Source organism: Lissotriton helveticus, chromosome 5_1 (assembly GCF_964261635.1).
Source record: "Lissotriton helveticus chromosome 5_1, aLisHel1.1, whole genome shotgun sequence".
Lineage (NCBI taxonomy): Eukaryota > Metazoa > Chordata > Amphibia > Caudata > Salamandridae > Lissotriton > Lissotriton helveticus.
Window position 1 is genome coordinate 1,539,861,367 of NC_136065.1, and position 20,981 is coordinate 1,539,882,347.

Here is a 20,981-nt window from a genome sequence, read left to right on the forward strand (position 1 = left end):
TCATAGCAGCCTCTGTATATGCAGCATACAATGAGGCCTGGAAGGTTACTCAAATTGAGACAGCAGAGAGAATACGGGAAATTGACCGTATTAATTTGGAAAAATCACTTTCTGTAGTGGACAATGGGTTAATGACTCTGTCCTCCAGAATTTTTTCTTTGGACAGCATTGTGTCTTCAGCAATCGACATATTATCGCAAGACTTACTGTTATTACAACACGGTCAGTCTCAATTGCGTTCTATTGTACAGCTTGGCTGGACGTTACAAAACCTGCGTTCAGGCTATGTGCCTTGGCGTTTAATCAACACAACGTCACTATTCCAAATCTTTAACCTTACTGATAGACAAATCAGTATGGCGCAAAGGGGTGCTGATTATACAATCTTGAGCATTGAAAAACTTGAAAGATTACCAATGACAATGTCAGAACGACCTGTCAGTGAATGGATAATACATGGGATAATAAATATTCCAATCTCAACCTTCAGGTTTCAATACTGCCAAAAATATATACAGGCTGGCATGTACGAAAAATTGGGAAAGGGGTACCTTAAAACAACATGGAACCTGCCCTATTCACATGCATGTGTCAGTAATAAAGGACAGAAAGTGTTTCTTAGTGGCAATGATTGTGCGATGTCACTAAGCGGCACGCTTCTGTGTAACGGAATTAGTTTGCATGGAGCCTGTGAAGGGAATTCATACAACCTTTCATGTCACCAGCAAGGCGCACCTGCAACAGAAATAGAACCATTCTTTCAAAGACTCTATAATGGGAGTTACATTCTAATTGTAGATCGCAGATGTTGTAGTCTTATGCCCGGGACTCCTTATCTAGTAACTACGACTGCGAAGGTCAAGTGCTGTGGACGCTCATTGTTCCCCAGCTCCTTTCCAGACAGGGAGGCAAGGGCATGGCCCAACTTGAAAATTACTTCTATTCGAATAGATACTTTAAGCAGAATGAAAACAGTGCTTCTTCAGACGCCTACCAGGCTCTCGTCATCAAAAGAAACATATGATCTACAAGTCGCAAGGACGACTGCAGAGATACATTCATTGTTATCAACTAATTCCCCCATACATTTCGCGGAAATTCTAAATGAAATCTTAAATATTTCTGATACCAATGGGGTCTCAAAGGTATTTAAGACAGTATTTTCGATGGCATTAACAACATTCAAAGCCATACTGGGTATTTTTCCAGATTTCGTCCATTCGATTTTTGGCGGACTTCCCCTGATCCTGGGACTAATTGCAGGAATCCTATTCTTAGTCCTTATTTTTCGTTATGACAACCCATGTCACAGACAAAACTCTTGCGACAAGGGAAGAAACAATCCTAGCCATTGGATACCGGGACCGGATATCAAAAATCCTGGGACTCTCCCGGCTTAGAGACTTAAACATGACTTGGTTTCTATCATTTCGACCAATGTGGCAAAGATGTGTTTTACCTGTACTAAGGTGCCTGCTATGCGGAGAAGAATGCGTGTTAGACACCTGTCTGACGCTACAATCGGATGCGCCAATGGATGCAGAAACATTGTTGAGCCCGATCAAGGTTCATGCTTTGTGCTGCCCTCAAAGGCTACCAATCCTGATGACGGCATTCGTGGAAGCTTCACCACTACGATTGAGGGGTAGTGAAGTTCAAGATGAAAGCAGCATCGAACAGGTACGACCTTCTGTCAGCAATGCGAATCAGAATGTCAATGGAGACAATCATGCGCACGAATGCATGATTACACCTATATCCGAGTTAGTGGAACTTTCCCAGGAAGCTGTTGACAGTTTTTTCGAAAGCCTAAATGATATGATGTTCTCACCAGAGCAGAAATAGAAACTTTTGAGCAAGCTCGCACACTGCGTTCCCTGAATTCGGCCTTCAACTTTAAAAATAAAGTCACATGAACAATTTTCCCTCCAGTTCACGGACAGCAAGTTTTTCAGCAGCCCCAAAATATTTTTGCATATTTTTCGGGACACTATCTTCTGCTTAAAGTAAGAACTATTCTTAAAGAACTAAGGTTTCTAAATTTTAGATAGCTTATAGACAGTAGCTGCCCGCTGGTATGTTCACAAATATTTTATTATGTGATGGAATGGTCTCGAACTTTTTTTCTGTATTAAGAGCCATTTCATGTGTAATTCTCATATACCAAATAAGCAATAATGTATACTAATGCGATTACTTTGGCGTTATTCTACAGCTTGAGTGCATACAATACATATGTCTGCAATTTTTCAGTATATTTGATAATTTCAAAATGCATTTATGTATTTTGGGGTGGTAAGGTATACACTATACTCTATAGTATGTTGTACTATGTTATACTATGCCTAGATTAGTAAATATGACCATAGTTAGCGTGGAGTGGGTGTGATGTATTCCTATAGGTCCTGAATCGATCCCCCTATTCCTGACCCTATTCTGGTTAGCAAACTAACAAGTTAACTAAGTAATCAGCCCATGAGGCAGAAAATCCCCATGATGCAGATACCGTTATCTGACGCAGTCACACTACGGCACAGGAACGTGTTATCTGATTAGGTCATAACGCTTGCGATCTAATTAGACAAGCGATATTCCTCCAGCCCCTGATAAGGCATACGGAGTTCTCATAACAAATCAAACCTATGACAACCTGGGCAAAACCCTGCGGCCATTGTGTTGATTTCACCGAGAACTTCAGCAAAAGAATGTGCTAACGAGCAAGTCGTATGACATCCTTATTGACGTATCTATGTCCATCCTTACGTCAATCTCGGCACCTTAAAGGTATAAATATTACCGATCTTGCCCTATGCAAAGACACGCGTGGTGACGAGATGGAGCAGCCATACTTGCCGAAGCGAAGAGCAGAGCAGACCCCGCTGGCGCAGCCCCGCCTTTCTGACGCGCTGAGAGACGCGCTGCTTTCTCCTGCCGAGAAATCCAGCCCCGGCGTTTCTGGGCAGCCCTCGCAGGCAGCCTGGAATATCGAGACCAGAGAGAGAGATACCATCCCTCATTCATCCTAACTTCCAGGTACAAAACTGAATAAACCCTCACAGAGAATTCTTTAGTTATTCACTTGGCAAAAACAAACTTAACTTAAACTGTAACTTTCTATTCCCGCCCACGTATTAGGCTTAGGTCAGGTACACGGGGTAGGCGTGTTTAGAAACACCAGTTGAGTACGTTTAGTCAAATGTAAATGTGTATGTAATATATTTTAATCATTTTAAACCTTCATATGGCTTAGAAACCATATCAATGTTTTTACAGTATTATTTTATACTTCTGCTTTTAATGTATGCACTTTACTTAACTATAAGTATTGCAATAATATCGATCCATTTCTCTTGTATGAGAAAAGAGACTGATCAATAAATACCACCTTTTTATTGAACACGCCCGTCTCTTCCTTTTCTCTACATTCTGATGAGACTAAGAATGCACGTACTGACTGAGTAAAATAAATTGCCTTTTGTTCACACGACTCTCGAGATATACTCTTGATTAGGGGAGAGCAAAGTTGTCATGTTCTATGGTTGTCAGAAACTAAATCCCTTCTTGTCTAATCAGGGGAGTTAATTCTTTCCTGAACATTCGAGAAAGTTTCTAGTGAACTCTGAGCTAAGCTGGCAAACCCAAAACTTTAAGTCTAGTATCGACAGTAGTAGACCTAGTTAACGTCTGGTCTAGGCCTTTACTGCTGTAGGTATTATTCCAATGCGCAGAGCCTATTGGGATGATAGGAACTACACTACAGCATTTGATTTACAGGCCCTGGGCACACATGTGTACATTACTAGGGACTTAGTAGTAAATTAAATAAGCCAATCATGGAAACATCAATCCATAAACACAATGTACATGGAGAGCATATGTACTTTAGCACTGTTTAGCAGAGGTAAAGTACCCAGAGTCCTAAAACCAACTAAAATAGGTCAAAAACAGGAGGCCAAAAATCAAAAAGCCAGGGGGTGAACCCGCTGAAAAAGCCAAGTCTAAATACAAAACAATGTAGTTTAAATTGTAAATATGAGATGACAACATATTAATACTATTGTTAACAACAGCAAGCACTTTGTCCAAATGATCTTGGTCAATTGCCTTAAATGTGCAGCAGCTTCAATCTGGGATCATTTTCAATTTTTTTTATAGGAAGCATATGCAAATTTTTTAGTACCTAGAAATTTGGGACCCAAAAGGAAATCTGCTAAATTAATATCTTCGGATAATAGAGAAACATGCTGTTTTATTTCAGACAGTTTGGAATGTTACAACCATTGTTGAAATAACTTTACTGCCAAATTGGTGGAAAAGGTTAAAAAACTCTGCTTTTCATTTAATCATCAGTTGATGCTGAGCTCCTCTTCTTTTGGCGGTCACACCAGGACACTCTTGAGTAGCCGTGTGCGTTATAAATGTTATTAACATAACATAACAATTCCAGAATGTGCTTACTAAGAGTATCAGGGATCAGGTCTGCTTGATTTATACTGTATCACAATAAGTGCTCCTTAGATGCGAGGATGATAACCGCGTCTTTTTTATAATAGACCCTGGTAAGGTACAGATGGGAAGTTCTAAGATGAAGAGACCTAGTGGTGTCACCCTGATGCCTAAAAGTCAGGGTGGGCTCAACTGTTTTTCAGGGAGCTCTTAGTGATAATATGACAGGGGGAATTAAAGATTGAAAAAACAAAAGCAAATCCCAGTATCCCTTTAATCTTGGATTTGCTTGAGTTATTAAAAAGTATAAACAGGGGTCAGAATAAAAGTGTTTATGGTCCGATGACCCTACAGCCGACATGTTTCAGTCCTGCTGGGACAGCAAAGGTCCCGAACTTTCTTCAGGGCAACAACAAAACCTCCCTGGGACACGCAGAAGGAAAATTCCTTACACTGCTGTTTATCTAAGGGCAGATAGCTGCTCCTCAGTTTAATAGAAGATAATTTATCTCCTTGATCCTGTTATCGCTCCATCTGTAAAAACAAACAAAGACAAACAAGGAAAACAATGTGTATTACTCGAAGAGTATGTTAATATGCTTCCCAATTGTGATGTGCTGGCCAGACCACCTGTGTAGTTAACATGGTGTCAATGAATGCATAATCTCTTATAACCACATTGGTATGTGGTTATGACATACATTTATTTTTACCACTCTCACATAGGTGGCAAAATATAGTGTAGTGGCGATCCTTGTCGCATTCTACGTTCTTGTGCTTGTGTTCTCAGAGTGCATCCACCCGTATCACTCTGACTGAACAGCGCTAGGCTGCTATCAATCGCCGTGTTTTAGTCTTAAATACACAACACTTACACTTGTACCCTTACCCAGTCATGGGCGAGGCAACTCTTCTCCGAGCACCTCGCAGTATAAGGTGTAGCCCTATAGTCAAACACTGCGTGTTGCAAGCAGTAGCGGACTAAAAAAATTCAATCAACAAAGCCTGTAAGCAAAGAATAATAGTACTGCAAATTTTCGTATAAACGCTGGCGCGCACATACCTGCAGGGTGCCCGCAATTATGTTTGCGGATGACACCCTGCTGCTCTCCAAGTCCCCAATGGGGATTCAGCGAGTTCTCAATGGTTTCGAGGCATTTTGTAAAGACTATGGCCTTGAGATCAACGCTCTGAAGACCAAATACATGGTCTTCAACCCCCCAGTCAGAACCCGCTCTAATACGTACATTGGACCTAACGTACTAGAGAGGGTTCGAACCTTTGAGTACCTAGGAATCACCCTAAACGAAACAATTTCATGGGCGCACCAAGGGGAGAAATCACAAATAAAGCTGGCCCAAATAGCAGGCAGGATCATCAAATTAGTCTCTAAGAACAAGTCTTCTTTTAAGCCGGTGGGTCCCTCTCTAGAGATCTATAGAGCGCAAGCCAGGGGAGCTATTATGTATGGAAGCGAATTTTGGGGCCACACGTGTAATCGTGATCTGGTAGTAACTGAGAATAAATTTATCAGACAGCTCCTATCACTTCCTCCAACCACTCCGCTGCTGCCCATTAGACTCGACCTGGCCTTGAGACCCCTTGATGAAGACATGGGCCAGCAGCCCCTATTATTCTGGCGCAGGATTTGGTCTGTACCAGAGCTAGCGAACTACAGGCTAGAATTGAAGGAAATTCTTACCCTCCCAAACATCGGGAAAATTCCCTGGCTAAATTATATTAAGAAAGAATTAGGGAAGTTAGGGCTACCCACCTTATGGTCTGACCCGCTTTCATCATGTCCCGGGGTTACACGAAGGCAGCTCATAACCCAGTACCAGGAAAGTAAAATGGCTATTCACCTGCAAGGAAGCGGCCTTGGCACCCTAACGTCATCATTTTTAATACTAAAGGACAGCTATAGGTTTGAAACTGTTTTAGATACCATATCCCCAATACTAATCAGGAAACTGTATCTCCAATGGAGGTATGGCAGTTTACCATTACGGGCCTATACCAGTAAATGGGCAGATCTTTCCCCGTCTCATTGCCCAGGGTGCAAATCTGAACAGGAAACTGATTTGCACATATTGTTCTTTTGTAGTGCTTATATGCAGGCGCGGAAGAAATGGATCGTCCCACTATGTAAAAACCTGGGTTTCTCCCACTGCCTGCAAGCATATAGGGTTCTTAAGACCGATTTATCAGGGCATATAGTCTTCGCGGTAGCCAAATATTTGGGGATAGATTGGCATAAGAGGAGATATCTTTTAGATGGGGAATTATGATAAATTGTTAAAATGATAAACTGTGATGTAGACATTTTTAGCATATAGAATGGTTAGTCCTTATATTTGTGCACTGATTTTATATGTTTTAATGGTTGTACATATTTTAACATTTACTGTATTAGATCTAATGTCATTTGTACCTTTTATGGCACATGTTGCCGAAATAAAGATGATGATGATGACATACCTGTTTTCACATTGAGTGCCAAAGTTACTCACATAATCAAGGGTCCTGCCCTGCTCTCTCACCTACTCGGTGCAGGTTCCCTGGACCTATGTGTAAAACGCCTGGTTGGAGGGGTTTAAAACTCCCTTGCGGGCACACGAATCCTAATCACTCAAACTAATGGGTGTGGTCATGTGCGTGCGTCATAGATAAGACGGGCCACTTAAAATCATATGTGTGTGAATTAAACAGGCTCGAAATAAGGTTTCCATGCCCTAAACCTGTCAGGATTTTGTACCCCAAATCAATAATGTCCTTCCAGTAATCATAGCCTTTTAAGGCCAACTGTTGATGAATGTAGTGGTATATATAAGCTATGTTTGAGTAAGCATATATTTCTTTGGTGGTGTTGAAGTTAATTTAAATAATATGACAGGGAGCCTGAAGAATCATATGCCATTAAATATGTTCACTTGTCCTTTTGCTTTTTGGAACTCCCTCGAAGGGGAGATTGGACAATATTCCCACTGTGTATAATTAAAATAGGGACGTTATCCACTTGTTCTGTGCAAAAAAATGGTGACCCTAATGATGGCAACAGAACATATTGTCATAATTAGCAGAATTAATATTGATCTTCCGATTCACAAACAGTATAATACTCATAAAGCATAGAATTTACAGTGTCAACATGCTAATCATTCAAATGTAACCCAGACACTACTACATCACCCATAGAAACTTTGAACATATATTGTATCTGCAGGATCTGCATCTGATCAAATATTTTGAAAGGACCTTTATACCAAAAACAATGTCATCAGTCACTTGAATGGCTGAAATGTTAACAAGGGACAAGTCTCTTTTCAGTTTATGCGATGACGAATGGGGGACCAACACCCTGTCAACCAGTTCTGCTGTGGAACGTTCCGGGAGGTAATGGCAGTTTATTGGTAGGAAAAAAACTGTCATAAATCCGTTTTGGAAGCTAGATGGAAACTGGAAGAGGAGCATCAGTAGGCGAATGACGAGGTGCAGGCAAATGTTTGCGTGATTGAGTGTCATGGAACGCTTGTAGGTCCTGTAAGACAGCACAATGGTTATCTATGTCCAAGGTCGCAGCAGTCGCCACAACTTCGGGACCGTCAACGTCTAGAAAATATATCTTTATACCATAAAACCTTTCGTATGGGGTCTCCCTACCCAGAGAACTATTAGGGCGGTTATTTATAGCTCCCTGAACCTCATATAGATGGTTCAACCTACCACGACCTTTACCTAATACCCTAGCCATGGAAGACTACTTTAAGTCATGGTTCATTCTTTCCCCAACAGAATTACCCTCTGGTCGATATGGAGAAGAAAACTGCACCTGCACACCCATGGACATCATCGAATCAGAGTACGCTTTAGAAGCGAAAACCGGACCTTGGTCTGAGTAGAATGCGCAACAGGCATAAGTCCCGATGAAGACTTGGAAGTCTTAAATAACAGTTTGAGCATCAGCCGAGTGCTGTGGCCAAACACAGTGGAATCTAGAGCAAGAATCGACTGCAACTAAAATAAATTTGAACGCAGTATCCGAAATCAGTGGACCCCAATGATCTAAAAAAATGCAGCCGAAAGACTGCTTAGAGATAAAGAGTTGTGTCCGAGACACAGTGGAATTTATAATCTGTTGACATACATCACAACATAAAACATATTTGTTGGTGTGTTGGTATAAACTTGGCCACCAATATTGTTGCTTTATGAGTGAAATGATGGCAGCCACACCGGCATGCGCAGAAACTATACCATCATGTCTTCAGTCCACGTTGGACCACCAATGCCAGGAATAGTTGCAAAAGGAACATTCTGGTCATTAAATGGTAGGAATTCTTAGAAGGAAAGCCCTTCAGTAAGGGGTTGTAGTTTTCAAAAGCATTTATGGCAACCAAAATATCAATGTCGCTACGAGTCTTAGTGTCGGGTACTAAAGACAGAGACGCCACTGACCTGCTGATACACCCAGCTGGGATGATGGAGAGCAGACAGTTTCCCACTTCACTGTTACACTGCCAAACAGGGAGCTATGGTATGTATCTCGCTGCCCTGTAAGAAGTTTGCTGGGGAAAAGGGAATGCGAAAAAATAATAAACACTGCTGGGCGAAGGGCGCCTTGATCAGAGCCGTCTTTGGAGTATGGCAGATCCCCAGGCCATCAAAGACCCTTGACTTTGGTGACGTAACCTGTGTGCAAGAAAGGAGATAGAAAATAGAGTTTACTCATGCAAACAACCTCTCCCTAAATGATGCATTTTAGTCTCTATCAAGCAAAAAATTCACATTACTCAGCATCTGCTAAAGCAGCAACAGAAAACAGAATAAGATCCTCGGAAACAGGCCTCTTGTAAAGCAGAAGCCAACAACACAACACGGAATCCAAGAAAGTCATTAAACGTTCCCAAAAACAAGCAGCAGCCCAGGTTTGCTGGAAAAAAACCATGAAGTAGTGTATACAATGATAAATGATAAATAAAGCCACAAAAGGAAAGTTAGTTGGAAACAAGCACGCTCCCACCACTTAGCCATCTGTAGCACAGAGGGGCTCTGTGGCTTCTCAGGAGCGGTATGGGCTGAAGAGGGTGAAAGGATCAGAGCATAGCGTGTCCCACGTGGCCCCAAAAAACAGTAAGACCCGGCTCCAGCCGAAAAACTGCCACCGGCAGGGAAGAACAGACTCGGTGAAGGCAGGAGTTGCGGCAAAGAAATTAGCTACTGGAACGAAGCGAAGGCAGGAGGCAGCGACTAATGCCGCGAATGTAAGCTGGCTCCACCAAGAAAAGAAACAGGACGGCAGGTCACAGGTATCCAAGAGCTGGAACAACAAGCAGGGAGCAGCGGGCCATACAGGATATAAACGGCCTCCTAACATCAGCTGACCACCGTTGCAACTTTGCAGGCACACCCCCGACGAATGCTGGGAAATGTAGTCCTCCAGTCACGCGTTTCCCAGTCATACGGCAATAGCAAGAGGAGGGAAGTATGTGACTAAATATACCCCGATGTCTCGCCACGGCCATTACATTAAGAGCATGTTATCACTGCAATTTTAGAAGTGACAACTGCAGATTTGTCTGCTTCATTAGTCAGAGAATTCCCTATGTTGTGTGCTCCCACATGTTGATGACTCAATGTATGCATAACCTGAGTTTGTGGCAACATATCCTTAAGATTTGTCACTTTAATCCAAAGCAGCTTGTGCTTGATTGTGCTTCCCTTGTAATCTCTTTTAGTAATTTTGTCGCCAAAAATGTAAATTAGCATTAAAAGATTGTACACAATAATACGAATTACACCCGATAAGTGTGGGAAATTTAGGATCTGTATGTTCAAGTGCAAGAATTAAAGCCCTCAGTTCAGCCAACTGCGCAGTGCAGTCCCCAAGAGACTGTGTGCGAGTAGTTTGAGGGTGAAAGACGCCATCTGAGATAGTGCAAAGAATGATGATGCATGCTGCAGAATATTGCTGCTTAGAACCTATAGCAGGCTTTGCAGAACCATCAGGATAAATGATGGATTTATATTGGTCAAGAGGCAGAATCGAATAAGGCAAACGATAAACATGTTCATATTGCAAGAATTCTTGTGTTGTCAAAGACAAAGTCTACATCCACTGCTGTTAAGGATGTAGCCCATTGTATCCATCTAGGAAGAAGAGTCTTAGCATTGTGAACGCTATCTTTTGTGACAGTTTCTAAGGCTGGCACTTGTGTAACGACAACAATGACATTCTTTAATGCAGTCGATATTTTTCCAGTAGAAGCAAAACACATTTCAGCAGGTGAATATAAATGTGATTTATATGCAATGGGTACTGTCTCTCCAACATTAAAATTGGCATATGTAAATCCAATTGCACCCGATAAAACAAGGATGATTAAGTTGATAGTTTTGAAATGTGTATGAAAACGGCGTGTTTCAAGCAAATCAGATTGTAAAGATCTGAGTGTGTCACTGTGTTCTGACATCCAAGGGGAAGTGGAAAAATAAGTGCTTATTAAGGCATAAAGAGGTTTAATACTTTGGGGGGTGTTCAGGTATATAAGTCCTGTCAAAATTCAAAAATCCCAGCAATTTTTAAAGTGTTCTGGGAGGTTGCAGTTCAGCACACTTTTCCAGAAAATGAGAAGCAAGAATTTTTCCCTCCATTGTAAGTTAATATCCTAAGAAAAGGACACTGTGAAAAGCTATGTAAGACTTTTTAAAGTGAAATATTTTACCAAGGTCTGCAAACAGCGATATTATTTGGTCCAGGGTTTAATTCATCATCTGTTAAGTAAATGTCATCCACATAGGACAGAGCATCGGGGTCGATGTCTTGGAGAATTGACACACTTTGAGCCGCAAAAACTCCTGGATTGTTCTTATAACCCATAGGGAGTTGTGCATAGTGCATTTGAAAACCAAGGGCACTAAATGCGCACCAGTCACAACTCTCTGGTTCTAAATTGTGGCTGAAAACAAACATTGGAAATGTCCACAGGGGTTTTATATTTTGTATTGACTACATTATTATTAAGAACTGTACCGTGCATATTTTGCACCACAAATGTGGTGTATGACTATTTAAATGTCTGTAATCTATGACAATACAATAAAGTATGATCTGGTTTCAGAACAGGAAAAAGAAGATTATTCATTTGAGAAACACAGAGTTCAATTACTCTCTGGTACTCCAGCTGGGAAAGAATTTTTTTGACTGGTGCTTTAGCATCCCATTTAATAGGAAATTGTGGTTGTACCTGAGGTGTGAACTGTGTAGTAATTGCATGGTAAGGAGAATGTCCATCCCAACTAGTATGGTTTCGATAAAGTTGGGGGGGGCTAATGAGACAGCCCATTCCGAGGCATAAGCTTGTTTGACTTCGTCAGGGACAAGATGCGAAAAAGAAGGGAAAATTACATTCTCGCCCTGGGGGCATGAAAGAAGAAAAGGTGAGAGCCAGTTGACCTCCGCCAAGAGAATGTCATAAGATGTATTTAAATTATCCAAAAAGATTGTTTTAATGGTGTGTGTAATATCACCCTCAATTTGAATATTCAAGTGATATAGTCTATCTGTAAGGGCTATGCGGATGTCCGCGTGTGGGAGAGACAGGCGGAAAAAGAAACGAGAAGGCTTAATGTGCTTCATAAACTTGGTGTACTTTACTTGGGGCAGGGTGGGCAGATAGTAGTTGTCAACAATATTTTAGGTCTTCTTCCCTTAGGTTAATTCTTCTCTTATTCTTTTCTGCTAGGTTGTCTTCTTCTTCCAGGAGGGTGTTACCAAGGAAACTTGGGAAAAAGCAGAAGTAAGCGGTAAGTATTTTGGTTTATTATAGTTAGGTTTAGGACAGTATGCTTCACCACATCCCGGAGTGATTGAAAGGCATCAAAACCCAAGCCTAAGGTTTGTGAAAGCGAGGTATGAGATCCCCACCAGTCGGGTTGGATGTTTCATTAGGTCTCTCCTTCTCCCCACCCTCTCCAAAGGAAACTAGACAAAGCAAAAACAAAAATATAAGAAAAATATTGCAATCAAATTATAAGAGTGGCCAGACTTTTTCACTACTTAGGACTGTTTCTTGTCCCTCTGTTTGCTATCCCGTATATGTATTTAGTCACCAGTCGAGGTTAGAGTGTTACCCTACACTCTGGGTTCTCTCCTGAGTTACAGCTGCGTTTATGCATCCGCCACTCTACACTCCAGTCCTCTGGAGCTTTGGAGTCTTCCTCATCTGCTCCGTTCGGGCAGGCTTCTCCAGTCAGTTTTCCCTCTATATCCATGAGCGTCTCCCTCGATATGATGCTCTCGGCATGTTCTGGGATTCCCCACTCTGCCCTCCACCTTTGTGGGTTGGTGATGTCCTTTTATCCTCAGTTTGGGCTCCCGTATTGGTCCCAGGTCCTGGTAGGCCCTTTTTCTTCGTGTGCAGGGCAAGGAGGCTCCATTTTTGTATGATTAACCCTTTGTCTTTCTTCTTTCCAGGGGCGGTATCGTCAGCATTCCGAGTTAGATCTAGGGAACTGCAGTGGAAAATGTAGGTCAGAGGATTCCTTCTGTGGGGTACCTAGCTCTTTCTTACATCACCCTTCCCTAACTTTCTTGCTTGGACAGATAATTAGCATTGGCCTGGTTTTTTCCTTTTCTGTGGTAGGTGTTAAATCTGAAGAGTTGTAAGGCTAGAAATCACTGTAATATTCTATCATGATGTCCTTTGATACGAGAAACCCATTCCAGTAGGGCATGATCCATATACAGGGTGAATTCTCTACCTTCAAGGTAATAAATTAGGGATTTGATGGCCCATTTGATAGCTAATGCTTCCTTTTCCATGTTAGAAATGGGAATCTCTAGTTGGCAAGGGCTTGCACCTTTGTCCAAGTAGGAACCCTTCTTTCTAGTCAGGATAAGGGAGTTACACTGCTAAAATAACTCCTGCTCACCCCCTTGGTAGCTTGGCACGAGCAGTCAGGCTTATCTCAGAGGCAGTGTGTAAAGCATTTACACATAGCTAACAGTAATACAATGTAAGCACTTCAAAAGGACACCACACCAGTTTAGAAAAATAGCCAATATTTTTATAAACTTAAAACAAGACCAAATACAATAAAAATCCACAGTACAGTACTTGTCAGTTATCAAAGTATTCTTGACAAACAGTTCCTTGATGTCCATAGCTCCGTACGGGGCCATCATGGCGTCGTGAACAAACAACCACGACGTCGCAAGTCAGTTACGGTGTTGGGAAGACCCACAAACAGTACCTTTCAGAAATGTAGGGCGTCGATGACCTCTCTTAAAGCTTCTGAAAAGATGGCGTCCGCAGGCGTCTGTACCAGAAAAATAGCCAATTAGGCCAATGGTCCTTTTCGGGTCATAGAAAGAGTGACCCCGGGTAAATACTACCTTGAAATGGATCCTGAGAAAAAATAACATTCAGATATTTCATATTAATCTGTTGACGAAATTGGATGGTGCTAGACCCGCTTTGTTAGGAAAAGTGGAAGTACCCACCCCATTGTACCAACTAAAGCATAGACCCTGAGTAGTCTGTCCAGCAGAAGCAGGAATTTCTTGTACATTTGCAGACTTCCAGAACGTGTTTTCTCTGACACTTGGGAGAACTTCGGTCATAGAATATACAATCCATACCCCCACAGAGAAAAAGGTACGGCTACGCTCTTACCGTATACCAGAGTCCCGGCGGGAATCCATTGAGAATGAGATCCAACACATGCTAAAAATGTGGATAATAGAACCATCCAATAGAGAGTGGAATTCACCCATTGTGATTGTCCCCAAACCTGATGGATCAATCAAGTTTTATATTCACTTTAGAGAAGTTTTTCCTGGTTTTCTGCCATTTTATGCACACTGGCCTCCATTTCCTCATATCCCACTTCTGACACCACCGGTGGGACGGACGGGTGGAAAAAGAAACGAGGAGGCTTAATGTGCTTCTCAATCTTGGGTACTTATTTGGGGGGTGGACAGATAGTGGTTGTCAACAAGAGTATAGGTCTTTTTCCCTTCTTCTTTTCTTCTAGGTCCTCTTCTTCTTCCAGGAGGGTGTTACCCAGGAGACTTGGGAAAAAGCAGAAGGTGGCGGTAAGTATCTTGGTTTATTATAGTTAGGTTTAGGATAGTATCCTTCACCACACCCCGGAGTGATTGAAAGGGATCAAAACCCGAGCTTAAGGTTTGTGAAATAGAGGTATGAGGTCCCCACCAGTCGGGTTGGCAGCTTCACTACCTCTGTTTCATTAGGTGTCTCCTTCTCCCCCCCTCTTGCAAAGGAAACAAGACAAAGCAAAAACGAAAATATCGGAAAAAGATTGCGATCAAATTATAAGACTTTTCCACTTATTAGGACCATTTCTTGTCCCTCTGTTTGCTATTGCGTCTATGTTTTTAGTCACCAGTCGAGGTTAGTGTGTTACCCATTTTTGGGATGTGGCCTGGGTCCATCATGGTGCTCGGAGCTGAGGCTCTGTGGTAGCCCAACACCACGGCAACCAACCGCGGTACTTCACTGCACCAATACCAGCTGGAAACACTATCCCCGACATTGAAGTGGCGTCTGCCGCTGTGGGTGCCTCCCCCCTAACCCCTTTGTTGCAGTGTTATCGGCTTTATACTTGTCAGGCGAACGCGACTCAAAATGGCCCTTGGGGCTTAGTGGAATCGTTGCAATTATATAACTGAGCGGGGGCCGCGTAAACAGGAGCGGGCCCCTTGGAGATTGCGTTGGAGCAGCGGCGTGTCCCAGAGCTGCCCCCTCTGCATCCCGGTGTGCACAGAAGTGACCCGGTGTGGCTACATGATAGTGAATTCCTGCAAACAGTATATGGAGTGCCGCTGCGACGGACCACTGGGGATCGGGACAACGCTGCGGTGAAATGATTTTTGTTCTCCAGTGTTTTACAGTGAGTAAGGGGGCAAACGCAAGCACCTGCACTGGGAGGAAATGGTGTTGGAGGCTAAGGCCCCCCATAGTGCCCAGACACGCAACTAGGCACAAACGCGACCCGCCTGTCTTTAAAATGGCAGCCAATGAGACGTCTGTGACAAGGGAAGGACTGTCCATTAGAGGGAAGGCACACTCAATGGTTCTAAAGAAAAAAGTGGGAGAGAAGAGGCAGCATGACCTCCCCACACAAAGCTGGGTCCGGAAGCCTGGCATCCTCCCTTGGTTTCCTCCGGGCACTGCACGATCCAGTGGTGGATTTCTGCCTGTCAGGAATGGGAGTTCCCCTCTCGGCTGTGTCACATCACATCATTTATGTGATAGCAGTGGAGGCATCTCTGGGAAACCCCCCCTCCCCTGACTTAACGATCTGGGCCGAGGACATTGTTTGAAGCCGAAATATTCTTTGCCCATGTCCCCTCAGGACAGTGCCTGACCTCAAATTGACATCTGGATTTTGTTCCGATTGCAATTTCTCATCTCTCCAACTCCCCCGCTTTATGATGACATTCTCAAATTGCTCCTGATCATTATCCTGACAGCAGAGTCCGAGCATTAGGTCTGATGCCCGGTGGAGCTGCCTTATTCAGCTATAGAGGAGATCGGCGCTGGTTCATCCCCTCGGCCGTCACCTACCCAGTCGGACATTGGGCACAGTTTCTCCCTGTCTCCCTGTTTTCTCCCATTCCTCCCCCTCCCCTGGCGAAGTTCTGTAACTTTGCTTTTTATCCTATGTTTGATTTTGCTCTTGGAACAAATGTAACTTGTAACCTGTAACTCTGATCCTCATGTAAAGCGCTCTGATACCTCCGGGTCTAGCCAGCGCTATATAAAACTCATAAAAAAATTAAAAAAAATACCCTATTCTGTGGGTGCTAATAAATAAGCATATCGTAAAAATGAAGGAATCACAGCATAGCACATATGAGTAGCACGAAAAACGAGTACATTTCTTCACAGCAACCGTATGGCGCTCTCATCACACTCCTTATTGCATCATACACCACCTAATCCGACCCGTATTCGACCTGAGCCTCTCTTTGACTCCCTTCCTTGTCCGGAGTATGTACCGCGAATGCCGCAACGGAAGCTTATATGCATCCCCAGTGGGCATCCACCACTCCTCTCTCCAGTCCTCTGGAACTTTGGTGTCTTTCTGCTCCGCTCTGTTCGGAAAGGCTTCTTCAGTTGGTTTTTCCTCCGTATCCGCCAGCGTCTCCCTCAATCTGCTGTTCTCTGCATCTTCCGGGATTCCCCTACTCCGCCCTCCGCCTTTGTGTGTCCCTCGTGGGTTGGTGACATCCTTTTCTCCTCTGTTTGGGCTCCCTGATTGGTCCTAGATTTGAACGCCTTCTCCCTGTGCAGAGCAAGGTGAGTCTGTTTTGGTATGATTAACCCTTTGTCTTTCTTCTTTCCAGGGGCGGTGTCATCGGCATTCAGAGCCGGAGCAAGGGAACTGCAATGGAAAAGGTAAGTCAGGGGATACCTTCCGCTGGGAACCTAGCTCTTTCTTACACCATAGTTTCAACTGTAATAAATGTTTCAGTTGCTTTTGCCATCAGAAATTGATGGAGATTTCGGTGTACTATGGTGACTTCTGCTGTGCTGTCGAGAAGAGTCAACGCCCAACTACTGTTCACGAGGAGGGTTCTCACCACTGTCTGTGGAAGATTTAGCTGTTAAGGCCGTAACGTTCTTTTTTTTAAACGTGGCTTTATAAGGTGCAGATCTATCCTCTTTATCTTTACGTCAGACGAGCATTGTGTCTCTCTTTTTGGTTTCATGTACTCTTCTTGTTGCGGTCAGATCGCCCTCCTCTGTCGTAGTGATGGTCAGACCAGTCCTGAAAGGAACAAGGAGAACAGGGATCAGGAATCTGATACCTGTTAGGAGTCCTGATTTTTTTGCAATCACAAAATTCGTATCACTTTTCAGAGGACTCTGGGGGTAGATAACCTCTGCCTGGTTTACTATTCTGCTGTTGTTGTTTAGATTTGTACCAGGGTTTCTTAGGAGACTCAGGGGTGGGTCTGGCATCCTAGTAGGAACTAGGCTCGCCAAGCGGAGCTACTGAAGGTCTGGTCAGACTATTACTTCCCATTAGCAATCATGACGGGCAACTTGCGTTCGGGGTTTGGCAAGTCGATTGCGTATAGCCAAAGAATCTGCATCACACTTAAAGATTAGAAAGAAACATTTCACAGATGACGGACAAATTCCCGTCAAGTTTCATCCCCAAATCATGGACAGGACCTGCCCAATGGTCATTCTGTATTTGTTTTATAAAGTCCGGTAGAAAGGCAATTGAGTGAATGTCTATACGAAGGTACCCTTTCCACACTGACCTTAATAGCTTTTTGAAGACCTACTTGATGCTCAAGGACCCTAGTTCTACTAATCTTAAGGGCCTACTCCCCCCAGTAGATACTACATTCATGGTTCCAAGAGAAAGCTCTTTTAGAGGCCATTTGCCCAAGGCCATATTTTTAGTTTGCTTCTTCTTTTGATCTGAGCACACAACGTTATTGGGTCGAAACGTTGGGGATTACTATAGGTGTTCCTTACCTTTGTTGAGCATACCCCACATCCAAATAATAAGGACATATGCTTGAACATATATGAGTTTCTTTTTGACACCGCCTTCAGTCACACTTCTAATGTTTTTTGTGTTACATTATGTAACGTCTTGTGTATTTAATTTGTTTCAGTTGTGATACACTGTGTTGATTTTGTATTGTTTTTCTTTATTGTATATGTTAAGTCACAGTCCTGTGTGTTATTGTGATACACTATTATTTGCAATTCGCCACGTTATATGAGTGTTAATATACCGTGTTATACTTCAGAAATCCTTGGTGGCAGTGATTTGTTTCTTACTTATTAACCCAATGTGTTCATGTGCTCATTCCTACTTAAACAGGAGATAAAGATATTTATAAAAGTGATATTGTACTACCTTACAGAACCAACTGTAGGACCATAGAACATCAGTATGTAGGTACTGAGTCACAATACCACCTCAGTATCCATGAGTCCGACTAGCTATAGTGCCACACTTGCTCTCCTAGCCTTGCCAGAGAAACAAGTGAATTGGCTCCCCAGAATACAAAACTCTCGACTCTCTTAGGAAACTGGGTAACAGGACACACTCTTTCACTCTCTCACTCGCATTTGTCCACAATAAGTAAACCAAGAGACACAAAAGAAGTTTTGAATATATATTTAAGCTATTGTGCTCTGAAATGCAGTATTCCTGCCACCATTAGAAAACAAATGCATACTAAAAATACTATTAGCATGGATAATAAACAGTTTACCATGAAAAGCCCTGTCATTTTATAGGACGGAGTAGCCTAAACCCCCCTCTCCTGTTACTGAAGCTAAATGATTATATATAAAAGATCTCTGGGATTAGTAGCAGGCCCCGTCCCTTAGCATACACAGATGGATGCTCTACATTGCAGCAGACTCAGTGATCTTGTCTGAGAACTCTTGTTCCATGTGTGTGTTTTTGGCGCCTGTGCTCATCTATATGACAAGATATGTGTGCACATAAACAACAGCTGCATATCTGTGTTATGCCCAGGTGCTAGTGCCTGGTAAGAAACAAAACAAGGGATATTGCTGTTTGACCTTGGCTATGATGTTCAGACCAAATCCCCAGAAAAGAACAGAACGCGAAAGCATATGCAGGCCGTGTGAAAGTACAATGTGGTATAAAATCCAGCGTGTTTATATCGTAATGAGTGCAAATGATAATGAGGCCTACAATGTGCTCAGTTAGGCTAACATAGGGAAAACTACAATGGACCATGCAGGAAACACACAGCACTATATGAAGGGAATGAAAGGGTGCAGGCGTTAACATACTCCAGCACCATTTATCACATACTAGCGCCTGGAGGTGATAGGATACTCTCTGAGGGTACCAGTACTCTTTGCTTGCAAGCACTAGGTGCATAAAGTGCCCTCGCTGACTCGTACTGGCGAGTCCATGATGCCAGAAGGACTGGCACTGCAAACGAAGCATAGAGATGAGTTGAGTACACTGGCTCAGAAGGCCCTCCCACCAGAAGTATGTTCTGAAACATCAGAAGTAGGCGCTGATGTGTTGAGTGCCTAGTACAGCAGAAATAGCGCCAGGTACATGCAGCCTGCCTCCTGCAGAAACAGGTCCTGTGCACAAGGTGCGGGAGCTGTGGCACGTGCTTTGCAAACTTGTGTAGGTGTCAGTCACAGGACAAGGCAGGCAGACATACAGGAAAGGGGGGGCCGCTTGGTCCCACCGCACGTATGGCGGGGCACCAACCCCCTCCTTCCCCCTAGCTCTGTCGGTGGTGGGGTGTGTCCACGTCGAGTCTTGATGACACGGCGGTGAGCCCCATCACCGATTTGTCCGGGTTTCTTCGTTGACTCTGAAGCAATCTAATTGCTTCCGGGCCAAGGAGGGGGAGCAAAGTGGGGGCGGACCAGTAGGCAAGGGTACGCCCCCAGTGGGGTTAAAAGGCCGGGGGAGTGCGGGTGGCACCCTCTTGTTCCCACACTGCCCAGGCTATCCCCCACACCTCAGCGCGAGGCACCCCATAATCTTTCTTTGTTTTTTCTTGCCGGTCGTGGGTTCGAGCCTTGGGCGGAAACAAGACATTTTAGCCCTTTGATTGAAGATTGGGAACCGGCCGGCAGCACTCCCTCGCTCCGCCCGATCCAGAGGTGTGATTTTGGCAGTAGTCAGGCGGGAGAGCGCTGCGCTGCCGAGTCTGTAGGCACGCCGGTAGAAGACTGTTATGACCCGCGGAGTAGCGTATTCGTTTACAAAACGAGCCCTCATTGTGGGGGACACTGCGGGCAGAGCCAATGGAAAGTGGCGCAGCGGACAATGCTATCCGAGGACACAGGCAGGCCTGCACTTCACTGCTTCTATTGGGCTTCCGGGCTAGATTGCGCTTGCCCAACACCAAGGCTAGCTGGTGTGTCACGGTCACAGTTGCTTGATGCTTACCGCCAGCCTGTGTACCTCCAACTTAGTACAGGTAAAACCCAGGCAGGCCCTAGTTGGTGCAGGAATACATCGCGCCCATAGAGTTGGCATAAGTGTAGGTGGTTTTACCTGCTGCAAGGCAAAAGAGAGAATGGCGAGTGGGCGCGGCGTGAAGCATTCCCGCGTGGAACATATGCTGCAGGGCATGATGCGCAAGACGGCAGCTATGGACAGGAGATGGGGGAAAGTGGACCAGATGGCAAAGAACGTGGCTGAGCTCACGCAGAGGTTGGATGCTCAGACGGGGCCATCCGGTAGACCCAAGCGAATAATAGTGCCCCCGCAGCCGAGGGGGGATTTGGGGGCTTTGCCAAAGCGGGTCAGGGCCAGGAAGGGTAGCAGTCGGGGGTCCAAGCAGCAGGGGGAGGGGGGTCCTCCTGGGGGGGTCCATGATGGGGGGCTCACACAGCCGGGCCTTCCTATCCCTGCTCCGCTAATCCCGCAAGGTGTGCCGGTTGCACCGGCTCCTGCCACACCGGCACCAGCACCGAGCATAGTGCCTCTGGTGGACCCAGCGGTAATCCCGGTGGTGCCCTATGTAA